The sequence below is a fragment of the Mastigoproctus giganteus genome, chromosome 3 (assembly GCF_048544385.1).
Source record: "Mastigoproctus giganteus isolate SK-2022 chromosome 3, ASM4854438v1, whole genome shotgun sequence".
Lineage (NCBI taxonomy): Eukaryota > Metazoa > Arthropoda > Arachnida > Uropygi > Thelyphonidae > Mastigoproctus > Mastigoproctus giganteus.
In genome coordinates, this window is record NC_143577.1 from 246,842,143 (window position 1) to 246,868,820 (window position 26,678).

At 38.6% G+C, this 26,678-nt stretch overlaps 1 protein-coding gene across 1 annotated transcript in view; it reads right to left on the reverse strand.

The window, feature by feature from the left end:
- Nf1 (neurofibromin 1) overlaps positions 1-26,678 on the reverse strand; it is a 1,111,953-nt gene that overhangs the window by 1,019,028 nt on the left and 66,247 nt on the right. The window lies entirely within an intron of this gene.

Here is a 26,678-nt window from a genome sequence, read left to right on the forward strand (position 1 = left end):
AAAAATATCAGTTTTTAAATAACATGGTCAATTTTAATTTTTTTAAGTTATGCCTCCACTGTTTATCAAAAGAGTAATATTCTTAAAGTTGAAATAATTCTTCCTTTTCAATTTTTGAAATTGAAAAGGAAGAAATTATGATATAGGTTCTTTTCAGTAAAAATGGGAATTACTACTATATCAGACTGCTAACTTATAAAGCCTTTAATATAGTATTTTTATGGTCTTTTACAAATTTTTTTTTAAATGCTCTGGATCATGTTTGTCCACCTGAAATAAGCTTAGTGATTATTATTACAAAATTGCCAGCAAGTCATTGGAGACACTACTGCCCTGCTAGGGTGTTCATAAACAGCAGTATCATAAAATAAATAACAACATCGAAGAAGAGTCTTTAATAAAAATTTCACCGATAAAATAAAATAAAACAAACAAATAATTTGAAAAACAAAAGAAGAGAATCACTAAGAATACATATAAAAATAATAAAAGCTATAAAGATTCATATAAAAAGCTATAAGAATAATAAAATCACTAAAGTAATAAAATATACACACAAAGTAGCTCCAAGAATGATACACTCTTTACAATTTAAAAAAATAATAATAAATAGTACAGTAATAATCATTGTATAACAGAGAATCCAATAAAAGTGTGATGAAAAGCACATAAGGGAAAACTTGTGTGGATCAAGAGTGACAAATAAAAAAGAAATGAAAAAAATGGACAAAAGAACAAGAAAGGAAATGGGGATTTGAAAAAAATATATATGGGAGAGAAGACAAATAAGAGAAGTAAAGGTAAAAAAAAGGCAAAGTGCAGCCATTATCAACCCACTGCAGGATGGAAGCCTCCTCAACAATTCATGCTGAGGGAAATGGACCATAATCTGCCACGCTGGTCCATTGTGGGTTGGCAGATCGACCGTATTCAGCAGTCAGGGCTTGAACCCCGGTCTACTCAAAGACAGTGTGCTACTGCACTCCCGCTCCTGACCATTCGGCTACGAAGTAAAGGATAGGAAGGCATCTGTCAGACTCTGGGAGGAAAACAGACAATATGTATTAGTCAAACAATAAGAATGCTGCTATCACTCATCATGTTATATGGTCCTTGAGGCTTGTCACAGGCATTCTCTCAGATATGACATGCTAGGGTTTGCAACCTGGGAGTCTAAAACACCAATGTAATGTAACTCATATTCAGGTGACACTTGTGAACCAAGTTGACCAAATTTCAATGAAGTCTGATCATTCTGTGACAGCCAGATTCTCTGCTTGAACCATCGTGATGGTGAGACTGTTAGGAACCCAAAGCATAACACCCAAAATGCTATACCTAGAAGACTGGAAGTGACCACCCAGGTGTGAACCAATGCAAGCAGGAGTCGAGGAGTAGCATTCACCAAATGCAGAAAAGTTGTTCCTCTGTGTTAAAAGACAATACTAGGTGGTAAATGACTCTCAATAACTGATGCAATGCCATCACTTTGCTTATTGGAGGCTTGAAATAGTGAAACCATTTTTAGTCTTCAGAGCAAAGTCTCAAGGTCTTACCTTCCTTAGATTCAGGAAAGCTCGGGAAGGTACAGCTCTAAAAAAGTGTTTGCAGCACAGCCACTAGAGAGTCCACTGGATCAAATCTATTGGTAATGCTCCAGGACGCATCAGAATCAGCTAGCATATAATCTCATGCCTCTACTTTGCCAGATAGTGACTGGAGGGGGACTCCAAGGTAGTGTGTATATCAGTAGCACTGTCAAGGTCATGTTACATCAAGGAGAGGGTCTACAGAAAGGATAGATGGGATAGGAAGGGAGGAGGGATTATGCTATTAGTTAAGAAACACAAAATCCAAGGAAGTGAAGCCAGTTGACATTGCTGGACAGTGCAGTGTCAAGTCAGTTTGGTGTGACATAAGCATTGGGAGATCAAAATTGAGAGTAGGAGTGTGCTATAGGCCTAATGACTCTGATGAGTATAATAAGAAACTGTACAGGAAAATAGAGTGGGATAGTAAATCAGAGAGTCTTATAATGGGGGATTTTAATTTCGCAGATATTGACTGGAATTTGTGGGTTGGGCACTCACACACTAGAAAGGCTTTTGTGGATTTATTGGATGATTGTTTTCTACATCAGCATGTTCGGGAGGCAACTAGAGGGAGCAATACTCTTGATTTGATTATCAGTAGTGATTCTTCATGCATTAAGAATCTACAGATAGAGGAACCACTAGGTGGCAGTGATCACAGAGTGCTGAAGTCGGAATTACTCAAAGAGGTAACTACAATCAGGGGTAAAGGGAAGGGTTATTGCTTTCGTAAAGGTGACTCCGATGGACTGAGAAAGTATTTAAATTCTATACAGTGGGACCAACTGATGATGTTACCAACAGCAAATTCAAAATGGGAAGCATTCAAAAAATTATCTTCGAAGCTACTAGGCTTTACATATCAACTAAGAAATATTGTTCAAGGTTTAGGCCTAAATGGATGTCAGATGAACTAATGAGACATATGGCAGAGCAGAAAAATACATGGGATACATATAAATTAACACGCGACACAGAAGCCTATGATAGATATAAGTTGATCTGTAACCAAGTTACAAAGGAAATTAGGCAGGCGAAGGCAGATTACGAGAAATCTTTGGCAAGGGATGCAAAGAAAAACAGCAAAGAGTTCTTTACTTATGAAAACTCTAGAAGGAAGGGGATGAATCAGATTGGTCCACTTGATATTGATGGTTCAACTGTTGATGATCCTGCTCAGGTAGCTAACAAACTAAATGAATATTTTGCATCGACATTCACACATGAGGAGTTATTCAGCGAGGGGAATGCCAGAGGTGTATTCAACTCTGGCAGTAAGTTAGATAATCTTGTAATAACTGAGAGTAAAGTGGAGGAGAAATTGTTGAAGATAAACACAAGAAAGGCACCTGGGGTGGATGGAATCTATCCAGTTATATTAAAGGAGGCAGCAAAGGAAGTAAGCAAACCCTTAGCCATAATTATGAGAGCTTCCTTGGACTCAGGGGAGGTACCCATAGACTGGAGATGTGCAAATGTGACCCCAATTCACAAAGGAGGATCAAAGGCTTACACAAGTAATTATAGACCTGTGAGCTTAACTTCTGTTCCAGGAAAATTAATGGAGGCACTGGTTAAAGAAGCACTGCAGGATCATTTAGACAAGACTTCAGTTATAGCTCGGACACAGCATGGTTTTGTTAAGGGGAAGTCTTGCCTGACCAATTTGATTAGATACTATAAATAAATAAATAAATTTTCTGTTTATACTCTGATGCAGTCACAAAAGAACTGGATGCAGGGAATAACTTTGATATTATATACTTGGATCTTAGAAAGGCTTTTGATACTGTTGCACATGGAAGACTGCTGCACAAATTGGAGCAGTGTGGCATTGGAGGCAAAATGCTCCTGTGGATAAAGGGGTGGTTGAGGGGGAGAAGACAGAGTGGTAATCAATGGACACTGCTCATCATGGACTAATGTTATTAGTGGAGTCCCTCACGCTTCAGTGTTGGGTCCATTATTGTTTTCTGTATTTATAAATGATATTGATGATGGTATATCAAACTTAATGTCGAAGTTTGCAGACGATACAAAGGTTGGCAGGGTTGTTAAGGACACTACTGACGCTATGCTGCTCCACCAGGATCTGGAAAGGTTGAGCAGATGGGCTAAGAGGCGGTAAATGAATTTTAACATTGACAAATGTAAAGTACTACATATGGGAAACAGCAACCCCAGAGCAATGTATCAACTCTGTGGTACTACCCTGACAGTGGTAGAGAATGAAAAGGACCTGGGGGTAATTGTGCAGGCAGTTATGAAGTTCTCTGAGCAGTGCAGATGGGCTGCAAGAGTAGCTCATGGTGTCTTATCAATGATATACAGGAATTTTTCTAGCAGGGATAAGGAGGTGATTATTCCCTTGTATAAGGCAATGGTTAGGCCACACCTTGAGTACTGTATACAGGTCTGGAGGCCTCATTTCGAGGATGTAGAGCTGTTGGAATGAGTAGAGAGAAGGGCAACAAGATTAGTGAATGGAACAAAGGGTTGCTGTTACGAAAAAAGGCTTAAGTTTTGCAAATTACGGTGTCTGGAGACAAGGCACCGGCAAGGTGATCTGATTGAGGCGTATAAAGCCTTAAATGGTTTGAGCATGCTCAATGCTGATGGGATTATGCCTCTTACTCAGAATAATCACCTGAGAGGGCATAAATTCAAATTGAGGAAAGACAGATGTAGGATAGATGTGCGGAAATTTGCTTTTAGCCAGCGGGTAGTTGGTTGGTGGAACAGACTTCCATCCCTTGTTGTGCAAGTTGATAGCCTAAATAAATTTAAGGCTCAGCTGGACAGGTATTTCGAACGAATGGAGGGGTGAATTTTTTTTTTTTTTTTTGGCTGATGCTGCATAGGCTTGCTTATGCAGCATAAGCTTGCTTTCTTGCATCATATGCCTCTACTAATGCTAATCTTGCTGTATGTATGCAATAATTTCATTACTTCATACATGTCCCACCTATTACTACTGAATTTGGTCCATGAGGCATGAGGCTGTCACAGACATTCTCTTAGGTATGCAAGCTGGGTTTGCCACCTAGAAGTCTAACATGTTGATAGAACTGATATTCGGGTGACACTAAAGTCAAGTGGATCTAATTTTGATGAAGTTCAGTCAGTCTGTGACAGCCAAATCCACTACTTGCAGCTTCACAATGGTGGGATGGTTAATACCCCTGGGTATAACCACCATGTGCAAGTTCTGATATGCGGCACCTAGAATAAAGGTGACCAACCAGGTGTGAACCAACATAAGCAAGGGCCAAAGTGTGGCACCCATACCACAAAGAGGAATGTCACCCCTCTGTGTTACCAGACAATATTACTAATACTAAGTGATAGATGACGCTCATCAACTGGTGTGATACCACACTTTGCTTAGTGGAGGCTTGAAGTGGTCTAACCCAAGTTTGGTCTCCAGAGTAAAGCTCTCATCTCTTCCATCGTGTAGTATGATTGATATCTTTTGAGGTTATGATGGACATCATGGCGAGATCCAATCTTCCTTACATTTCAAGGGTACAGCTCTAAAATGGTGTTAAATAGTCCACCAGACCGAACCTCACGCGCACGGAAGGCGGGAGCCTTCCGTGCGCGTGATTGTTCGGGTCGGGTTATTTACATGCTCCGCTTACTTCAATTGTTTTAGTTTCTTAAACTAGTGTAACCATCTTAATTTTCATCTAATGTCTTAGATCTATATTCATAGCTCATGAAGAGTGAAAATCAAAGTGCTTTAGCTACTATTTCGTCCAGTAATTTTGGATTTCCTGGCAGAATTGCTAAAGTTGAATCGGACCTTATTGTTCGCCATTGTGAGTAGAGCGTATTCATTTACCCGTTTGAGCCCACATACTGTGAAAAATAAGCGGTCAGCTCTTCACCACCCTACTTAATCCTAGCCTGAAGGAACATTCCTGGGTCAGTAAGTACTCTGTTTTTACTTTGTCAGCAACCTTGCCATATTTCTCCCTGTAGTGTTTAGCGATTTTTGGGTACAATGCCGGCGAAAAATATGCAACCCTGCTCGAGCTGCGGAAAACTTTCCGACTGCCTAATAAAATGTTCTTCATTATCATGCCAGCTTCTTTTTTGCAATTTTTGTAGTGGCATTAAAGATCTAAAACGGACAGCACAACTTAGGAAATCAAAATGGAGATGTGTACCCTGCCGCAAGCAAAATAGGGATTCGTCAGATACAGCTGACATATTGGCTGCTCCCTTAGTGCATCTGCCTCCCTCCCCCACAGTTTCTCCTTCTAGAATGCTGATATGTGTGGTGACGTCATTGTTAATGACGTCACCACACATATCAATTCCACTCTCAGTGAACCGGCTACGAATAGCAAGTTTTTGCCTGGGGTTACTGATAATTATTCTCAAACGGAATCACAGGCTCAAGTCAGCTGCGCTTTTTGCGGGTGTAACACTGAGAAACTTGAAACTATTGAAGGCATTCTAAGAAAACTGTATTCAGAAAATAGCTCGCTAAGGGAATATCTGAGCCAGCTTGAAGATTGTCAACGAAAGTCCTTGAGCGTACTACAAGGTCTCTTACCCGTGAACACTAGACTCCCTTGCCCTGGCCCACTGGAATGCCCATCTCCCACATCCGAGTCATCGCTACTACCCGAAACGGATACATTTACACTCTCTAAAGACAGCGCCTATAGCGCCATGCTAATATCAACGAAACGGAACTCTGACATTGCAGGCATGAATGGAGCACAGCAAGGCCAGATGCGCAGACCTCAACCAAAGCAAGCATCCCCACGCCAACAGTATTCCAGAAACAGCAAAACCACCTTGATTGGCACGAGAGTAGTTAACACTAGCCTCAGAATACGAGATCGCCAAGCCACCAGCAATACTCATGCAAATATCTTCATTAGCAGGCTGGATCCGTTGACAAGAGTTGAAGAAATTCAGGCACTATTGATGGAACTAGGCATACCGGTAAGCCTTTCAAAATCAGTACCAAGCATCCGTCTTATGCTTCCTTTAGGGTTCAGATTGATGGGCCTAATTACCAACAATACCTCAATGCAGAATACTGGCCCAGGGATCTGTTGGTAATGACATACTATGGGACACCAAAGAACAAGAACTTATCAAGCCCGAACCCCATTCCACAACAATGTATAACTACACCAGCATAGCTACCTGTCCTCTCTACTCTAGCGGAGGCTCCCAAATTATATCCGAGAGCGAGTGCAACTTATGGATGTCTAACGTGGAGATGACGAGCGAACATCGGACCGATTGCATTCCAGTTAGAATATCCAGAATGAGAGCACATTGAATGCGACATCGATCCCGGGACAAGATTTCAGATCATTATGTGAAAAGCAAATACTGTTCCAAGAGTAATCTCACCATAGTACAACCTTCTGTCGAAGTAAAAATTCGATGTTTCCTACAAAACATCAGGAGTGTCAAAAACAAGCTAGATGGTCTACTTGATTTGCTTTCCTGCTCGGAGTACGACTTCGTCATTCTGATTGAAACCTGGCTCAGAGATGAAATGGAAATTGCTGCCTTCACCTCAAATCTTGGCTATCACACGCTGGCTGCTAATAGAATTGGGAGACGAGGTGGCGGTGTAGCAATCTGTCAAAAGAGTTCACTACCCCTGATTAAAGCATCCACTTATCCAGGATGTGACATAGAAGCTGTTCTTGGAATCTACCGAATTGCTGGTTTGTCGATCTCTGTGTGTGCCGTTTATTTACCTCCACCAGTTTCTGCGGATTCTGTACTTAATCTGACAGCATGGCTGTCATCCACAATCAATAATCGGCAAAAGCTCATCATCCTCGGAGACTTTAACCTTCCACTGCCAGCCACAAAGAAGATCCTAGATACTCTGTCATTGAACATGTCGGAAATGGGCATTGGTCTTATTCATGTTCCTCCCTCACACGGCGATGCCACCCTGCAGCGCATCTTCTCAAACTGTTTAATAGAGGAAACTCTGACCATAACTGAGAACGTCTTCCCAACCGATCATGTTCCGATTGCTGCGATGATATCTCTGCAGGCACCTAAGGATGAATGTACACAAGTACAAACTACGAACACTGTTAGGAGAGTATACAATCCAAAATACATCAACATTGGAAAAGTTACTACCCGTTTCCAACTTTACCCATGGAACATACTGGCTGAGCTTAACATAGCATACTGGCTTTCGAGATGGATGGATGGTCTGCAATGTCCAAAACTTGCATCCTTAGTCCCCACTCAAAGCCATGGTGGAATGACCTCCTGACCAAGGCCTTTAGGGAAAAATAGGCAGCCCATGCCTCTTACAAGAAGTCGCCTTCACAAGAGTCATATGCCAGATTTTCCAAGGCAAGGATGGATTTCCAGAAGAGGAAACAATTTTCTGTTGAGAATTTCATGAACGGCCGGCTATCCAGGGGAAAACATGTGTGGTCCACTAGCCATACTTGCGCCCCTCTATCTTTAGATGTCCTGGAATGGTGTGAGCATGTGCTGCGTTTTAAGCGAGATCACCGTGTGTCCGAAGCATATCCTTGGAACGAAGCGTTTAACATTTCTTCACCTACTAGTAATACAGAAATTTCCGAAGAACAACTAATAAAAATAATAAATTCACTACCTGACAAGTCCACCATAGGAATTGACGCAATACCTCTGTTTAGTCTAAAAATTGCTTCTCATTTCATCAGCAAAGAGCTCACTCAACTCTACAACAAAGTACTCAAATTTGCACAGGTGCCTTCAAGCTGATTATCATACAGAGTCGTGGCAGTTCCAAAAAAGCCTCGTGCGAAAAGACCGGCTGACTTCGGACCAATATCAATTGCCTCTCCCTTCCTGAAATGCCTCGAGAAGTGCATCAATAATGATGTAGCACTCTCAATCTTTGCGCATAGGCCAGAACACACCCATTATGCCATGCCTAATAGATCTACGGTAACCTGCCTACAGTCATTATCACAGAAAATACTTCAGGCCTGGAATGACAACGAAGATCTTCACACCATTTTTCTGGACATGAAATCTGCTTTCGACTCAGTCCAAATAAAACCCCTTCTTGCCTTACTTGAGAGATTCTACGGGATATCCGGAAATATGCTCGAGATCCTCAATAATTTGCTATCTAGGAGAATGCTTCACTTCAAAGGCAATGGCGTTCAAGTCACTAAAAGCGTCGAAGTAGGGATCCCACAAGGTGGTTGTCTCTCAGCTTTGTTATTTGCAGCAATATTCGTTCCACTAATGGATCAAATTCCAGGGTTCCTATGCTGATGATATTGTTTGCTACTTGCCATGCAGATGCAATGTTGGTCCTTCACAAGAAAGACAAACCGCCTCTGAATCATTAAACAGCTACCTAAATACATTCTGTAAGTATGCTAAATTTTTTGGCCTGTCAGTCAATCCAGAGAAGTCAAACTATCTCATCTTTACGCCAAGTCGGATGACTTCTACTGATACTGAATCTTCTCTACTTCCGGAATTGGCAGGAAATGTCCTGACTCCCACAGACAGTGTCAAATTCCTAGAAGTAATCCTGGATGCCAACCTCACCTATAAAAAAACAAACCCAAGCACAGTATTCCAAAGCCCTAAGAGCATTCTGGGGAATGAAAATTGATCTGTGCAAAACGCACAATAAGAAAATAATCAAGAAGTACCTCACAACTTACTTCTGTAGTGTACTCTCCTATGCCGTGGAAGTTTGGTCGGCGGCACCACCCACCAGCCTCAGGAAACTATGGGGCCTCGAATTCTGGGTGCTGAAGTGGGCCAACCTGTGGTCGCACCAGAACTACACAACATCTAAATCTACTCTCTGCTGCAACCTGCAATATACGCCCATAGTCCACAGAGCCCATGTGCTAAAAATAAAGTCATTCCTTCATCTGTGCTCAGCTAAGCAGGATCACATCAACATCTGGAACACGGTTGGTTGGCGTTTGCCAGGCAGACATCTCCGTAGTACTCCCTCCTTATGCTCAAGGCTCCAGCAGTTACAGAATTTCAAGAGACACTTCCCTAATGTGACTCTGGACACTCTCAACTCGCTCAACATCGACATCGACCTGTGGACGATAGACAAGGCATACCGAGATGGCATCTTGTCCTATCTTGCTGTTTGTAAAGGACATTTGTGTAAGTGCCGATTTTAGTTAACTTATATAATTTGTTTCTGCTCAACTTGTATTCCTTTTTCGCTGTAATTACTACTTCATTCATTTTTACATTTTGACTATTATCTTTGCTTTGATCTATTAATTATTATTTAGTTATTATTATTACTTTATTTTTTTATTATTATTAATATTTTTTTATAAATCAAAATCACTTGTATAAACAACTAATTGTAAGATTCCTCTGGCTTTCTGTGTAAGGAATCACTAGTGTATAAAATTTATGTTAATAAAGAATCTTATTATTATTATTATTGGTAACTCTCTAGGAGGCTTCGGGATCAGTTAGTGTAAAATCTCACTTGTCTCTAATCTACCAGATAGAGACTTCAAAGTCTTCAAAGTATATTGTTTTTGGGCAGTCTCCAGGGTTTGCCCTATTACCGCGGTATCATCTGTAGGTTTTAAAGTATTAAGTGAACATTATGTTGAGTGCTGTTTGCCAGCACCTGGAGTCTTAGCAGCCAGGAGGCAGAAACAAATATATCCGGCATCCTGACTCCTGTCCCTAGCCACATCATAACTAAGTGAGGTTCTCAGAACCTCTATGGAATCAAGGGAAAGGAAGAAGTAGGAGGATTGCTTAGGAGGAGGAAGAAACTATTAGTGAATAGAAAAGTTCTTCGAAGGGTAAGGAACCTTCAGAAGAGAGAAAACAGCTGAAGCTACAGAAAACAACATAAATTAAATTACAACCCTGCTGGCAGGTCAAGGAGCCCATTCCAAAACCTGCCAGAAAGCAAAATAAATAACCTCTTATTTTACATGTTATGTACAAACAAAACATTTCATTAGTCAAGTTAAATAAACTATTTAAATCATCAAGGGCCAAACACGCCAAGAATTAGGTTTAGGCAAAAGGTGATTAAGGATTTATACTTAATTAATATGAAACAATCATATATAGGAAGCAATTATTAACTACACTATTTACAACAATTCATGTTGGCCACTCCAAACAGACAGACGGGGACCTGGGAGCTACCAGGACAAATAATTTACTGTTAAGGCGGGCAATGAGAAAACTGTCTGAGGAGAAGAGAGGAGCCAAGATGAGAAGAACAAAAACAACAAAACTGAGAATACCATAAAAACAAGAAACAATATTTACACATATATACAAAGTCAAGTATCCAAGCATTTCGATACAAGAGCAGTTAAACATATTTACACAAAGAACAAGAGATCCAAACATTGGATCCAACAAAAGCAAGTATGGGGGTATTCTACATCAAATATTGGCAGAATACGCTTCCAAACACAGGCCACAGAGACTAGAGCAGAAAAATTTCCGCAGGCGATGAAGACCCAGTAGAGGGAGAAGGCAGTATACTCAGAACAAGAGAATACACTGCAAAATAATTAAGCTATATACAAAAGTTCCACTCAGAAGCCAACAAAATCTGTAAGGCACTAAGTAAAGCATAGAAAAATATCCCCCAAGTGTATAAAGTTATAATTTCATTACGAAGCCACAGAGTCCAAGCTATGAGCTCTGAAGACCAGTAAGAAAGAAGATTAGGTCAATTAGCCTGGGAGACAAAGTCCCACACACTAAGATAACACTAGAAAATATTTACACATTTTGCGCTATTGATCAAATGATTTGACAAATCAAATGGTCTCAACTGTTTCATGACCAGGAAAAACATAAAATCACCTGACAAGATTGAGTCAACAATACAAATCAAAATCAATCCTGGAATATTCAGGAAAAATTTAACAAAGCATATATACAAATATTTACATATAAACAAGTGCATCTCAAACAAATAGTAAGATGCAACAGTAAATACAGTCTTCAAATTAAATTCCAAGCCAAACATAGCAAGTTAAAGACAAACAATTGCAACAGCATAGAAACATGCTAATTACAAAAGTAGGGTTGCAGCACTGGGAAAATACAAGATCTGTGAGGTAGACCATAGAAGGTTACATTACAATTTAGGACAGTTTATGCTAACCAAGCAGGAAGCAGAGCAAGAATCAAATATAAAGTAAAATTATTACCAAAAGGAGTAAAACCATGCATTTTAATTTTAATGACGGAGAACAGAAGCTCCAAAAACATTAAAATGAAGGAAAATTCCAGAGTAGTTTAGAATTCAGTTCAAAGTGCTAATAATTCTTGCCCTGCGCCTGAAAAGCTGATCAGCAAAAGTGTTATAAAGTATGATAAAGCGTCCCTGGAACCAACGAGACGAGGGAAATCTTCAACATTGTAAATATTTAATCCCAGGGCAAGATGAAGTCTAATGTCCGTATATAGGACACAATTCAGGATCAAATGTTCCACCATCTCCTCAGAGCCACATGGACAAAGAGGAGAGGGGACCAATCCAAATTTAAAAAGTTTAGAATTCAGGCTACCATGGCCAGAAATTAAAAAAAGAAACATACAAACTAAATTTCAACCAGCTCGTAGATTTTTCATAAGTATATACAGAGGGGAAGAAGGAAAAGATGACTACTAAAAGGAGAAGCCTCCCAGGACCTTTGCCAATCTTGGACAAAAAGGTTATAAAGTCTAATCTTATCCTCCTTAGGGGATAAGTCAAAATCAGGGGAATAATCACCTAAAGTAATAGGCAACTGCCTCTTACGATGGAAGGAGAGAAACTGGAAAATAATTTCATAAAATACAGGAAGTCTTCTATTGATTACTAGAAGAGCATCCATGGAGATTTTCCTGCAGGTGGAAAGTAAGAAAATCCATTGAGCTTGGATCAAATATTTCTTAATCATGGTATTCAAGGTTCTGGAGCCCCAGGCACCAGAGCTGTAACAAATAATAGGAAGAAATAAGGACTTATAATATATACCAAGGATGGAGGATAAGGCTCCACAGAGAATGGGAAATATTGATCAACCAGCCAGAAATAGTTCTAATTTTACTAAGTACATATTTTACATGTGGTAAAAAGGATAACTGATCATCTATAAATATGGCCAAATATTTATACTGCTCAACATAGGAAATGTTCTGATCAAATAGTTTAACAACAGGAGGTCTGGAATGACTTCAGCATCCTTTAAGCAAGACCTGCTTAGTCTTTGGAATATAAATGGAAAGGTTGTGAATTTTGGACCAAGAATATCTTTTGATTTTACCTCTAATTCAGAGCGAGAGTTATCTGGAATAATCAGAGCAAGGTCATCTGTGTAAGCAATATTAGTGATGTCTCCATGAGGAGCATTGAGCCATCCATCAAGGACAATGTTCCAACAGACAGGTCCGAGAACAGATCTTTGAGGACAGCCCCTGGAAACCGGCCTCGAAGAGACCACAAGGGTTCGATCTTCGAAATAGTTAGAGATGAGTTTGTAAACAGGGGAAGAGACCTGAACCTCGCCAGGACACTCTGCCAACATAGGGTGTTAAAGGCCCCTTTGAAGTCCACGAAGAGACAGAGGACATATTTAGATAGAGAATTATGGACCGAATTAAGGAGAAAGTTGACAGCAGGGACTGGAGGGAGTCCGAGTAGTGTGTATGCAGGGACATTGTCAAGGCAATGTTGTGTCAAGGAGATGGGTATATTCTTGTCATGTGTACGCTACATCCAAAAATTTCATTATTCGTACAGCATGTCCTTGCCACCTTTTCTTATTTCTGAATACACCATGAATTGTCAAAATAGAACAAACTTATCAGTGAAAAGACCTAAATCTCGTAAATGCTTCCTCATCCATTTCACAAATATACCTGGTCTCAGTTCTAATCTCAATGATGTCCATTTCTATTTATCTGCTAAACCCAGACACAGAATGGGTTTGTTAAGACAAAGTCTTGTCTGACAAATTTGGTAGGATATTATGATGTGATTACAAAGGAACTGGATGCAAAAAATAATATTGATCTCATATATTTGGATTTCAGGAAAGCTTTTGACACTGTTGTGCAAGAAAGACTATTGTACAAATTGGAGCAGAATGGTATTAAGGGTAAGTTGTTACAATGGATAAAAGGATGGTTGGGTGGGAGAAGAGAGAGGGTGGTAATCAATGGGTGCTGCTCTTCGTTGACTAATGTTATTAGCGGAGTCCCACAGGGTTCGGTGTTGGGTCCACTGTTGTTTTGTATATTTATCAATGATATTGATGAAGGTATATCAGGCCGAAGTTTTCAGATGATACAAAGGTCGGCAGGGTTGTTAATGACAGTAATAGCAGTGTGCTACTGCAACAGGATCTAGAAAATTTGGGCAGATGGGCTAAGAAGTGGCAACTGAAGTTTAACCTTGACAAATGCAAACATATGGGTAGAAGTAACCCCAGAGAAACGTACCAACTGTGTTTTTTTTTTTTTTTTTTTTTTTTTATGTGAACCCCAAACACGAGAGATATTAGAACCTATAGTACTTAGTACCGTGCTTGGGTTGGAGGTTGAGAAGACGAAAGAAGATATTTGTTGATATTGGACTTGAACTTCTGTAGATTGTAATTTTCAGGAAATACGTATGAAGGAAGGTTGTTCCAGAAAACGGCAGTTGAATGAATAAATGAGGAAGATGAAAAGTTGGTTCTGTGGTTTGAAGTTGGACAGTAAACAGATGTTGGCTGGTGGCGGCACGTGTTCGGACTGTTTTGAAAGAGAGAGAGAGAGCGGGAATTACAGAATCCAATTCAGAAGAACAGTGCCCAGAGAAGTATCTGTAGAAGTGGCATGCAGCAGAAACAGTGTGTCAATGAGAAAGCGAGTGGAGAGACTCTGTTAGAGATGAATCATTAATTAACTTAACTGCCCTCTTCTGAACGGAATCAAGAAGCCTGAGAGAGGTTTTGGGGGCACCACCCCAGATGTGGGAACAATATTCCATGGCAGGGCAGATTTGCGATTTACAAAGAGCGAGCAGCTGTTTGGAAGAAAAGTAACGCTGAGAATGAAAGAGAAAGCCAAGTTTTTTAGATGCAGAGGAAGCAGTATTTGTAATGTGCTTGTGCCAAGAGAGATTACAAGTCAGGGTAATCCCCAAAAGAGATATATAATTTTGCCTAGAAATCGGAGTGTCACTAAAGATAAGCATAGGAGCAGAAGAATCCTTTTTGTAAGACAAGACTGGGTTTTAGAAGGGTTGAAATCAACTAAGTTGTCTTTGCCCCACTGGACAATTACCTGAAGATCGGCATTTAAGGAATTGGCAGCAGATTTTCGAGAACTTGAAGCTGATTGAGCAGGACAAGATTTCTCAAAATGGAAAGTTGAATGCAATGTGCTATCATCGGCAAAACTATGGTTAGGATTTACAGTCAATGGAAGAAGGTCATTGATATATAACTGAAGAATTAGAAACAAGCCAATTACAATATGCAACATTCTTCTCTTGAACAGCCTTAGCACATTTATTGGAAAACCAAGGTTTAGATAAAGGACGAGATTTTTAAAGTGGAGTGTGGGATAAAGGATTCCATTCCTGCAAGAATAATTTCACTGACACGATCTGAGCAAACGTTGACATCAGAAGTTTTGAAACAGTAATCCGACCAAGGAAAAGAAGTCTCGCGGGTCATCTCATTTTGCATTCTTTTAATGCCAAACAACACGAGGTTGAGAATAGCCATGAGATAAAGGTTCCATTGGAGAAGAGACAATCACCAAGTTGTGATCTGAAGTGCCTAAAGGACCTCTCACTTCGACCGTGTACTTAGAAGGGTTGTTTGTGAGAAAAAGATCAAGCGTATTGGCTGTATGATTAGGATTGTCCGGTATTCTTGTAGGTAAATGAACAATCTGTGCTAGGGCATTAGTAATTGCAAAAGCCTCAGCATCTCGACCTGCTGGGTCGGTGTGACTAGAAAACGGAAGCCAGCTGGAGTTGTGAACGTTAAAATCACCAAGGAAAATAACCTCACTGTTAGGAAAGTTGGACTGGAGAAAGTCAAGTTGCAAAGAGAGGAAGTCAAAGAGCTCCAAGTGATTAGTGGAGTTGGGAGAATGGTAGAGACAACAGATGAATTTGACACAATGAGGTACAGAGATTTTAAGCCAGAGAAGATCAAAGAGAGGAGATTCCAAATTGCCAAGTCTCTGACAGGGAATATCAGAACGGACATATGCACAAGTACCACCTTTGAGGCGAAAGGAATCATACAGCAAATAATTTGGACATCTAAGATGAGCAGTAGTTGAATCAACTGATAACTGAGATTCAGTCAGAAAAAGTACATGGGGTTTGGAAGACCGCAAGTGGAAATGGACATCGTTGAGATTGGAATTGAGACCACGTATATTTGTGAAATGAATTAGGAAGTCCTTGGAAGGTTTAGATCTTTTCGCAGATAAGCTTGCTCTATTATTTTGACAATTCATGGTGTATTCAATAGTAAGAAAAAGTGGGTGGGACATGCTGTATGAAGTAATGAAATTTTTGGATATGGCGTACATGTGGTAAGAATATACCCTGATCCTTGACATAACGTGGCCTCGATAATGCTCCCCGCATACACACTACTCGGACTCCCTCCAGTCACTATCTGGCAGAGTAGAGGTAGCAAGATTATACACGAGCTGATCCGGAACCCTCCTAGAGAGTTACCAATAGGTTTGGTCCGGTGTACTATCTAGCGGCCGGCCTGCGAACACCGTTTTAGAGCTGTACCCTCGAAATGTAAGGAATATTTACACTTAAGGTTTTAGAAAATGAAAAAGACCTGGGAGTAATTGTGCAGTCAGATATGAAGTTTTCTGAGCAATGCAGACAGGCTGCCAGGGCAGGTCATGGGGTTTTGTCAATGATATATAGGAATTTTGTTAGCAGGGAAAAGGAGGTGATTGTCCCTCTTTATAAGGCTATGGTCAGGCCACGCCTTCAGTACTGCGTACAGGTCTGGAGGCCTCATTTTAGGAAGGATGTAGATTCGCTTGAGCATGTACAGAGAAGGGCAACAAGATTGGTGAGGGGAATGAAGGGATCCTCTTACCAAGAGAGGCTTAAATTGCAGTGGCTGGTGACTAGGCACCTGCACGGTGATCTGATTGAGGTGTATAAGGCCTTGAATGGGTTGAGCACGCTGAATTCTGTTGGGATCCTTCTACTTGTCCAGATTACGAACCTAAGAGGGCATAAATTCAAATTAAGAAAAGACATGTAAAATAGATGTGCAGAAATTTGCCTTGAGCCAGCGGCTGGTTAATTGCTGGAACAAACTTCCATCTGTCGTGGAAGTTGATTTAGGGAGGAACTGGACAGGATTTGGAGGGAATAGTGTGATTTTTTTTTTGGCTGATGCTGCTTTCTTGCATGCCACTACTACTTTTCTTAACAGAATCCCTAACAGAATATTGGTTGATTCAACTATTACTCATCTCAGTTGTCCAAATTATTCGCTGTATAATTCGTTTTGCTTCAAAAGTGGTACTTGTGTATATGTCAGTTCTGATATAAGGAAAATAGGCTAACTGGACTTTAAACAAAGCACCACAGGTACACAATTTATACTTTAAGTTCCATTAATAATTTCTACACATCAATTTCTTTCTATTTTACATATTTTCTAGACCATGTCATCATTACTATGTATTTGCAAATATAAAATCATTCATTTTGCAAGACATTCAATACTAGTTCACAATACGGCAGGCTCCCGTTATAACGCAGTTCGCTTTACGCTGATTCGCTATAACACTGTTCTTATATTATAACCCATATCTGACTATAACGCTGTCACAGATCAATTTAGCGCTCTTTTACAGATTGCATTTTTGGCATATTTAATGAATTGTTTCATTTGATGGAGTCGATAACTTGAAAATGAGTAGCAAAACAGCATTAAAACGTTTCCCACGGCGACTTGAGAAATTTTCCCACGCTCAGTGAAATTTTCTCGCACACTAATTTAATTGCAGTACAGTGACTTGTTACGTAGTTCCAAGATCAACATTTTAAAAAATGATCAAGTATATTGCTTGTAATATTTGCATTATATGCATTTATCCGAAGTCTAGTCATCACTCAGTAGTATTAGACATCGTGCGTAACGTACAGTTTACTTGAACATTGTATCGTAATTAATGCAACCAACGCAGTTACATTTTCAAAGAGTTAATAATGGCCAATAAAAATGAAAAAGCAACGTCTGTCCTCAGTACAAAGACTATAAATGTAAGAAAAATACTGAATTTTAAAATTAAATTAGATGTTTTGAAGCGAATCAATTGTGGTCAACGACAAGCGAATGTGTGCCATAATTTAGGACTTGCAACTTTAACTGTAAGAATGATTATAAAAAAATAAAGAATTAATTTTAGCAGCGGGAAAGATAGCTGTTCCACTGCAAGTAACTAGGGCTAGGCCAGCTATTAGGATTGAAATGGAAAGACTTTTAACTAATTTTATTGAAGATAATATCCAATGCAGAATTCAGTTAAGTTAAATATCATTTAAAAAAAAAAAAAAAGAGAGTGAGATTAGCCAATATGATGATCTGAAGAAAACTCACCTAAAAAAAAAAAAAAAAAGTGGAACCATTTAAAACTAGTAAGGGCTGGTTGAATAGATTTAAAATCCAGGGAGAAGCCGTAAGTGCAGATTACAGAGCCGAAACTTTCAAAAAAGAACTTGTTAAAATTATTGAAGAGGGATATTATGTGTTATACTTCTCAATAAGTTTTTAACATAGATGAAGAGGACTTTTGTGGAAACGAATGCCTAAAAGAAGTTTCATATTGAAATAAGAAAAAAACATGCCAGGTTTCAAAGCAGCGAAAGATCGGTTGACTTTATTGTTGGGTGGTAATGCTGTGGGGGATTTAAAATTAATACCCCTTTTAGTTTATTTGGAAGAAGGCCAAAGTTCAACCCAAAATTGACACATTTTTCATGATTAAATTCATCAATTAAATTAAATCAATTAAAATCAATTTAGATCAATTAAATTCATGATTTTAATTGGAATTTTAAGTTTAATTTTGATACGTAAGTAGTTATCACATAATTATATATGTATCTAATACAGAATATTTTATATGTACAAATATTTGAATATTAAATATTTTGACCGACATTTGTACATCTTTTCACTACCGTTTATCATTGATTAGGAAATATCCTATGGCACTGACCGCAACTCACAAATACATATGTTACCTTATGGGATTGCAGTGCTCGCTTAGCGCGGATTCACTTAGCGCTCTGTTTTCCCGGAATGAATTATCAGCATTAAGCGGAGATCACCTACATAGTACTTAATACAGTATTCTCCCCAGAAAATTTTGCCAGCAGGGTGACACCATGAAGTAGCCAGGTGAGGAAGTGTAATACTTTGCAATATTATAAAATTTTCTGTTATTTATAAATGTGACTTAAGCGATCCAGAGCAAAAATTAATTGCACAATTTAACATTACAGGCATACCTCGGTTAACGTTACCTCTGATAACGAAGCTTCGATATAACGAAGTCCGCAATTTCAAGCCCCACTGAACATAAAAAAAATATTCCAGTTTAATCACCTGAAATCTAAACAAACTGAAGAAATTACGGAAACCTTTGGGGCTTCTCGTAGTTGGTTCGAGAAATTTAAAAAACAGGCCAGGATTCATAGTGTAAAATTAACAGGAGAAGCTGCAAATAAGTTTCCAGAAAAACTAAAGGAAATAATTGAACGTGAAAATTTTCCACCAAATTTGGTGTTCAATGTTGACGAAAGCGGTTTGTTCTGGAAACGGCTACCAACAAAAAGCTTCATTTCTATTGAAGAAAAATCAGCTGCTGGGTTCAAAGCAGCCAAAGACCGTTTAACGTTACTCTTTGGATCAAATGCCTCTGGCGATTATAAATTAAAATTGTTATTAGTTTACCATTCAGAAAATCCGAGGGCGTTAAAAGGTAACATAAAAATGAATTTACCTGTAATATGGAAAGCAAATAGAAAAGCGTGGGTTACCAAGGAGTTATTTACTGATTGGTTTGTTAACCACTTTTGTCCTGAAGTAAAACGGTATTGTCAAAAAAACAACTTTGAAGAAAAAGCTCTTTTGTTGTTAGACAATGCTCCGGGACATCCTACTGATCTTAACACGTTGGACACATGCATTCCTGTCAAAGTTGTGTTTCTTCCAGCAAACACAACTTCCCTGATTCAACCATTGGATCAGGGAGTAATAGCATCATTTAAAGCTTATTATCTGCGGTTATTATCAGCTTATTATAGCTTATTAAGCAATTTAACTGAACTAGAGGATAAAGAGGAAATGACAGTTAAAACTTTTTGGAAAAACTACACCATTAAAAACGCAATTGAAAACATTGATAGTTCTTGAAAAGAAGTCACTAAGAAATGCTTAAATGGAGTTTGGCGCAAAATATGGCCAGAAGTTGTACTAGAAGAAGAAAATAACATCCAAGAAATTAGAAATGAAGTTATCCAGATGGCTCAATCAATAGCTTTCGAAAATGTCGATGAAGAGGATGTTAGAAATTTACTGAATGCAGAAGATCATGGTTTTTCAGTGGAAGATTTAGAAAACCTTGTTAGCAACGAAGACAAAGATAATGAAGACGAAGTTAAAGAAGTTCCTGCCGAAAAAGTGTTAACAACCAAAGATTTAAAAAGGTGCTTAAATGACATTGAAAACGTTTTAAATTTTTTTAGTGAAAATGATCCTGATTTAGGAAGAAGTGTTATTGTTAAGCGATCAGTGTTAAATGCAATAACTCCGTATAGGCAATTGTTAAATGAAAGAGAAAAAAAGCATAAGCAATCAACTTTAGACTCATATTTTAAAATGTGATTTCACTTTGTATGTAAGTTGACTGTTTATTTAATAAAACTTTTCTTTGTTCGAAAAAAAAGCTTTTCATTTTCTTTACGTAGGAACGTATCCCTATTCTGGCCATAGTATTTTTACCTCTGAAAACGAAGTTTCGCTTAACGAAGTAATTTCGTGGAACGCATCCTATTCGTTATTCGAGGTATGCCTGTATATGCTCCTGTCGCATTGACCTCGATTGCATAGTATGTTCCAATTAATATTGATCAAGATCAGTGAGCAGTACCATACAGTACCACGAGAATTGCTTAAATTTTAGCTAGGCAGTCAGTTAAATTCACAGGTTCACCCATTCGATAGGTCCTGGGGAGAGCACTGTTAATAGCACATTAGTATATTTAGTTTTTAAGGCAATTCAACTGCCGAAATTATAACACACTATTTATACCTCATATTATATTAAAAATTACTCGACAATCGCAACTCTTATACCAGATTTGTGGCATTCAAACTCAACCTTAATTTCTCAGGTAGGTACACCGGACCAAACTAGCAATAAGGATTAACATTTTGGCTTAATGCTGGCAACTATCATCCTGTAGAGATTATAGGGATCAAAACTATTGTACAAATGTATTATCTAATAAAAATAGCAAATTAGCTCAACCCACCCTGAATGGTAAGAATTTTCAAAAATTCATAATGTGCTGGATCCAAAGGATACCAGATTTATGACATTCTACTGTATTAAAAGAAATCTAAAAGGGAACGTACAATTAGCTTTTTAATAAATTAATCTAATTTAAAGAATGAATCCATCGTTTGTACAATTTTTAACTTATATGCACTATTAATTGTATAGTACGAACATTATCAAATGCAATAATTTTGTTGTGAATGTCACTGCATGCCAACATATTCTATTACGTTCAATGCATTTGGGGCATCTTTTTTTTTTTTTTTTTCGGAAGCAGGATCTGTTCATCTTAACTTTCATCATTAGTCGCAAAATCTTTTTTTTTTTTTTTTTTTTGGGACTCAGCAGCTCTTCTGCAATTGGTGTTGCTGTGGTATCAACTTTACCCATCACATTCATTTGATTGGCCATGTTTTTTGATGATATTCTCTCCAAAGCCACTCTTTATGAAGCAGTTAATTATTATACTTGATGCAATACTAGACCAAGCAATAAGGGGACAAGTTGGCTGCAAATTGTCCCCTCCTTGTATGCTATGAATCAAGTCCTTATCAGGTTGGCTCTATATGCTCTAATACCTCGATCCATTCACTGCATAAAACTGGTAGTACTGGGAGGTAAAAACAACAAACATATATTTATAATATTAAATGTCTCAGCAGAGGGTCTGTGCAACTATATAGAATCATCAAAATATTCCTTTTCTTTTTTTTCTTTTTTTTCTGATGCCATTCTTCTGTCCACTCTGAATAACCAAGGCTGCTGAAAAATTCTGATTATAACCCAAGCACTTCTATTGGCCTTATAGTTGCACAGAAGCTGGTTTACAACATCTTTAAAACATCAACTACTTTAAAACATGTTTGCCTGGGAAATTCACCAATCACAAGTGAGTGAAGTTTTGTACAGCTATTTGCATTTCAGCATAACAGGATAGTAATCCTTTCTTTCTTTATTTAATTTTCCACCATTAAAAGATTTTCCATGAACAGAAAGCTTGGAAGCAAATTATAAAATATAGCCACCTCGTTAAGACAAAATATCTTAATGAGGTGGGTATATCTTATGGACCATACAGAAACACAACTGATATGTAGATTTTTCTTTGTCAACTGCTCCAGAATCATTGCTAACATTTCACAAAACTAAATTATTCCTGACTTTAAATCTCTGAAGTCAGCCACTGCTACACTTGAAGGTGCTAATTCCTTGTTTGAGAACTAGATAATTAGCCTTACAAAATTTATTATTAACAAATAAAATTAATTAATATTTTATTAATCTAATATATAATCTAATATCTTAAATTAAGATATTAGTAAATTAAATGCACACATTTGTCTGTACAACTCAAAAAGTTTTGTTTCAAGTTTCTCAATTTTTGCACCATGAATTAGTTTCCTATATTTTATTGCTACTTTATTCCGCACACTTCAAATTTTTTAAATTTTTTTCATTATTGTAAACAAAATAAAGAGATGTTATATTCCTTTGCAAAATAACACTGACAATGTCTTTTTTACTTCATTACTATGTCTTTTTATATATGGTAAGTGTGCAAAATCCTGGCAAGATGTTCTGATACACTGGGATAGTAGGGAATGTAGACAGTTGAGATGAAATCATTATCGTGTGGAGGACTTGGCTGTGTGACAAACTCACAAGATAGTCACATCTATCCAGAACATGTTGGAAAGATCTAACCACAGTTGGAAAGCTCCGCTCTTACTTTAGAAATCTCTAATTGCCTGTCACCTACAGAACTGCTAATATTCAAGTTTTATGTTCTAAAACCATACATGAGACAGAAGTGTACTATTTATGTCAGCAAGATAAATTTAATAGTTTACTACGGGAGGCATATACCATCAAGAACACACAGATTACACATGAAAGATAGTTGCAATTTATTCTGAATCTAAGTAGTAAACAGTTGTCTAGACAGCAAAGTGATATTTTAACTTTTGGCATGAAGTTTGCAGTTCTTCCATGGAAACCTCCCATGGGAGTGGATGCATCACTCGATTGACTACCTGAAACAGCTGCAAACGAAATTCATTTCAAAACCACCTGCCATCAACCTTAGACATTGTAGCAGGAAGCCCTTAAATCGCTATGCAAAGATTACACTATTGTAGTCTTACCTGCTGATAAAAGGCCAGCGCACCATGGTCATGGATAAATCTGAGTATTTGCACAAGCCCCTCTCTCTTTTACAGGATCGAGACATGTAATCTGTACAAGACTCCCTTATTAAAGTATTGTAGAAGTTAAGAGTCCAAAGTTAAAAAACTAGTACATACCTGATTTTTATCCAATAAGATTTAAAAGAGTGTTCGTTGGAGGCTTCATGCGGCAGGTTGTCAACTTTCAGAATTCTATGGACTTCCAAAGATCCATAAGCTCAATATTCCTCTACGGCCTATTGTTTACAGCTGCAATACACCCACATATGAGTTCTCTAGATATATTGCTAAGTTATTGGCATCCCTTGTAGGGAAAATTACTTATACTGTGTCCAGCAGTGTGCAGTTTTGCATAGCATTAAAGATTTTATTATTTCAGAAGATCATGGTTTCCTTCGATGTGGTCTCCCTGTTCACTTCTGTCCTCGTTCAAATCTGTCTTGCACAGGCAATAGCCTGTGCAAGACAGCTTTTGGATGGGGGATACCAACTAGAAGGACAGGACCATACTCTCTACCATATTTGTACAGCCCTCAACCTGTGTTTGACTGGTAGCATGTTCAACGACTCTCTGTTCCACCAGATTCAGGGCAGAGCTATGGGTGCTCCAGTTAGTTCCATTGTAGTCAATATTGCCATGGAGAAACTAGAGAGTCAGATATTTTCACATTTGCCTGTTCCTATCACTCTCTCTCTCTCTCTCTCTCTCTCTCTCTCTCTCTCTCTCTCTCTCTCTCTCTCTCTCTCTCTGGTGTCAGTATATTGTGATATCTTTGCTGTTGTCTCTGGGGGATCAGAAACTCAACTGCTCCAATATCTCAATTCCCTGTCGAACTGGAAACAAATAACACCCTTCCTTTCTTGGATGTTTTAGTCCAACGAATGGGTTCAGGTTTTACAACTACTGTTTTTAGAAAACCTGTGTGCAAGCCAGTTTACCAACTATGGGTCTGCATGCCTCCTGGTCACTTACACAGTATGGTGTGTACCTTGTTTACCCATGCTTGGGCGCATTCCAGTTCCATAGGTGACAGGCAATTAGAGATTTCTAAATAAGAGCAGAACTGTCCAACTGCGGCTATCCACCTCATGTCCTGGAAAGATGTGAACTACAAGCTCGTGAGTTTGTCAAACGGCCAAGTCTCCCTCACGATAATGATTTCATCTCAACTGCCTACATTCCCTACTACAGCATATTGGCACGTCTTGCCAGGATTTTCACTCTTACCATATACGGTGTGTGCAACTTCCTGGTAAGAAATTACGTTCCATTATTTCCAGGGTGAAAACACCAATCCCGCCTTCATTACGAAGCAGTTCTATGTACCGCATTACACGCGTGGATTGTGAGGAATGTTATATAAGCAAAACTACTAGGAAATTGAAAGACCACTTATCGGAACATGAAAGGGATCTTCGAACCACTAATTTTGAATGCTCCACTGTTGCTAAGCATTACTGGGTTGAGCAACACAACTTTGATCCCCAACATGACAATGAGATCAACCATTCATGTGACTACCACCAGCACGCATGGCTTGAGGTGCTGCACATAGTCAATTGTAATAGCACTATGAACCAAAATAGGGGAGTGCATATGCACCCCATTATGGAGTCTACCATTCTGCAGTGCAATGAGTGCTGGCATTCGCCCCGTGTGTGCAATTTTGCTCTGACACCAGACGTGATCCATGATTGTACCCAGTAAATTTTTATTTTTACTTTATCTAACATATATATGTACGCAGCACACCATTCACTGTTTGGCTGAGGAAGGAACACCTCACCCCGAAAGCAACTGCCATATTTCTTCGATTCTAAGACACCATCAATTGTAAGACGCACCTTCATTTCAGAAAAAAAAAAAAAAGCTATGATTCTAAGAAAAATAAATAAATAAAATAAAACACTAAAACAATAGTACTGGTATTTATCAGTAGGTATATTATTCATCACATCCTTCTGAATCTTCTGAGCCGTCGATATCTGTATCTGAATCAATATCAGCATCTACTTCACATTCAGGGTCCTTCTGAGCCATCGTTATCTTCATTATCCCACAATATATCATCTTCTGAGCCATTGAGAGCATTGGTGATGCAACATTTTTTAAATGAATGCTTTACTATTCTTTCTGGGATCAGCTTCCAAGCTGTTGATACCCATTCTGACAATTTTGATGCCGGCGTGCTTTCTTAATTTTTCCGGAAGGTGTCACGGAAGGTTGTCGGTCAACAAGCAGGATTCATATTCCTTTCTCAAGTAATCCTTAATTGGTTTGTTGACTGAAATGTCGAGCGGCTGCAGTTGGCTAGTCATGCCACCAGGAATCACAACCAAGTTACCACGTTTTTGCACGATTTTATTTTTAACACATTCGGACAAATGTGCACGAAATGCATCAAATACTAGCATTTAGGTGAGTTACGAAGACTTCCAGGACATCTATTCCACACAATATTTAGCCAGTCTTCCATAAGCTCTGCCAACATCCATCCATTTTTTTGTGCACGCATAATAACATCTTTGGGGAAATTTTCATTCTTTGGTATGGTTTTTCTATTTAAAATTAAATATGGTGGCAACTTTCGACCATCAGCGGTGATACGCTGTTTTTCGTAGCCCGCGCTTATAATCTTGATTTCTTTAGCACCTTTAGCGCTGACTGTGTAATTTCGAGGCATGTCGAAGAAGACTGGGGTTTCATCAGCATTTCCAATTTGACTAAACTCAGTTTCTTTTTTTTCCTTAATTTCATCACTTGTCGAAAGTTAATCAGCTTCTGTTGAAAGTCTGCAGGAATTTTTTGACAGATAGATGTTTGGCGCCTTAACGATAATCACGACGCATGGGTCTGTCGCACCAGATGCAAGTGCCTTTAAAAATTATTTTCTTTATTCCGAGGGACTTGGCAATTTCTCCAGCTTTCAATTGCATGGCTTGTCGAGTGATGGGTAATCCTTTCGCATGTGTCTCCGTTACAAAACGTATCACAGCTTCATCGACTTGTGGAAATCTTCCATTCTTAGCCCCTGTAAAGCACTTGGTTGTTGCTTTGCACGAAAATATGGAATTGCAATCATTTCTCCAACAACGAACATTTACTTCACTAATGTCAAAATGTCAACCCACAGCTCTATTTCCATGTTCTTTTGCATACACATTAACTTTTCATTTCAATGCGGCTCCGTAGTGCAATCTTTATGACATTTTAATGTGCAATAAGGGATCAAAATTAACAAAATACAGTAACTCCACTTCTTACGTACTTTCGAAAATACAAACAAAACTTCCTAATTTTCGC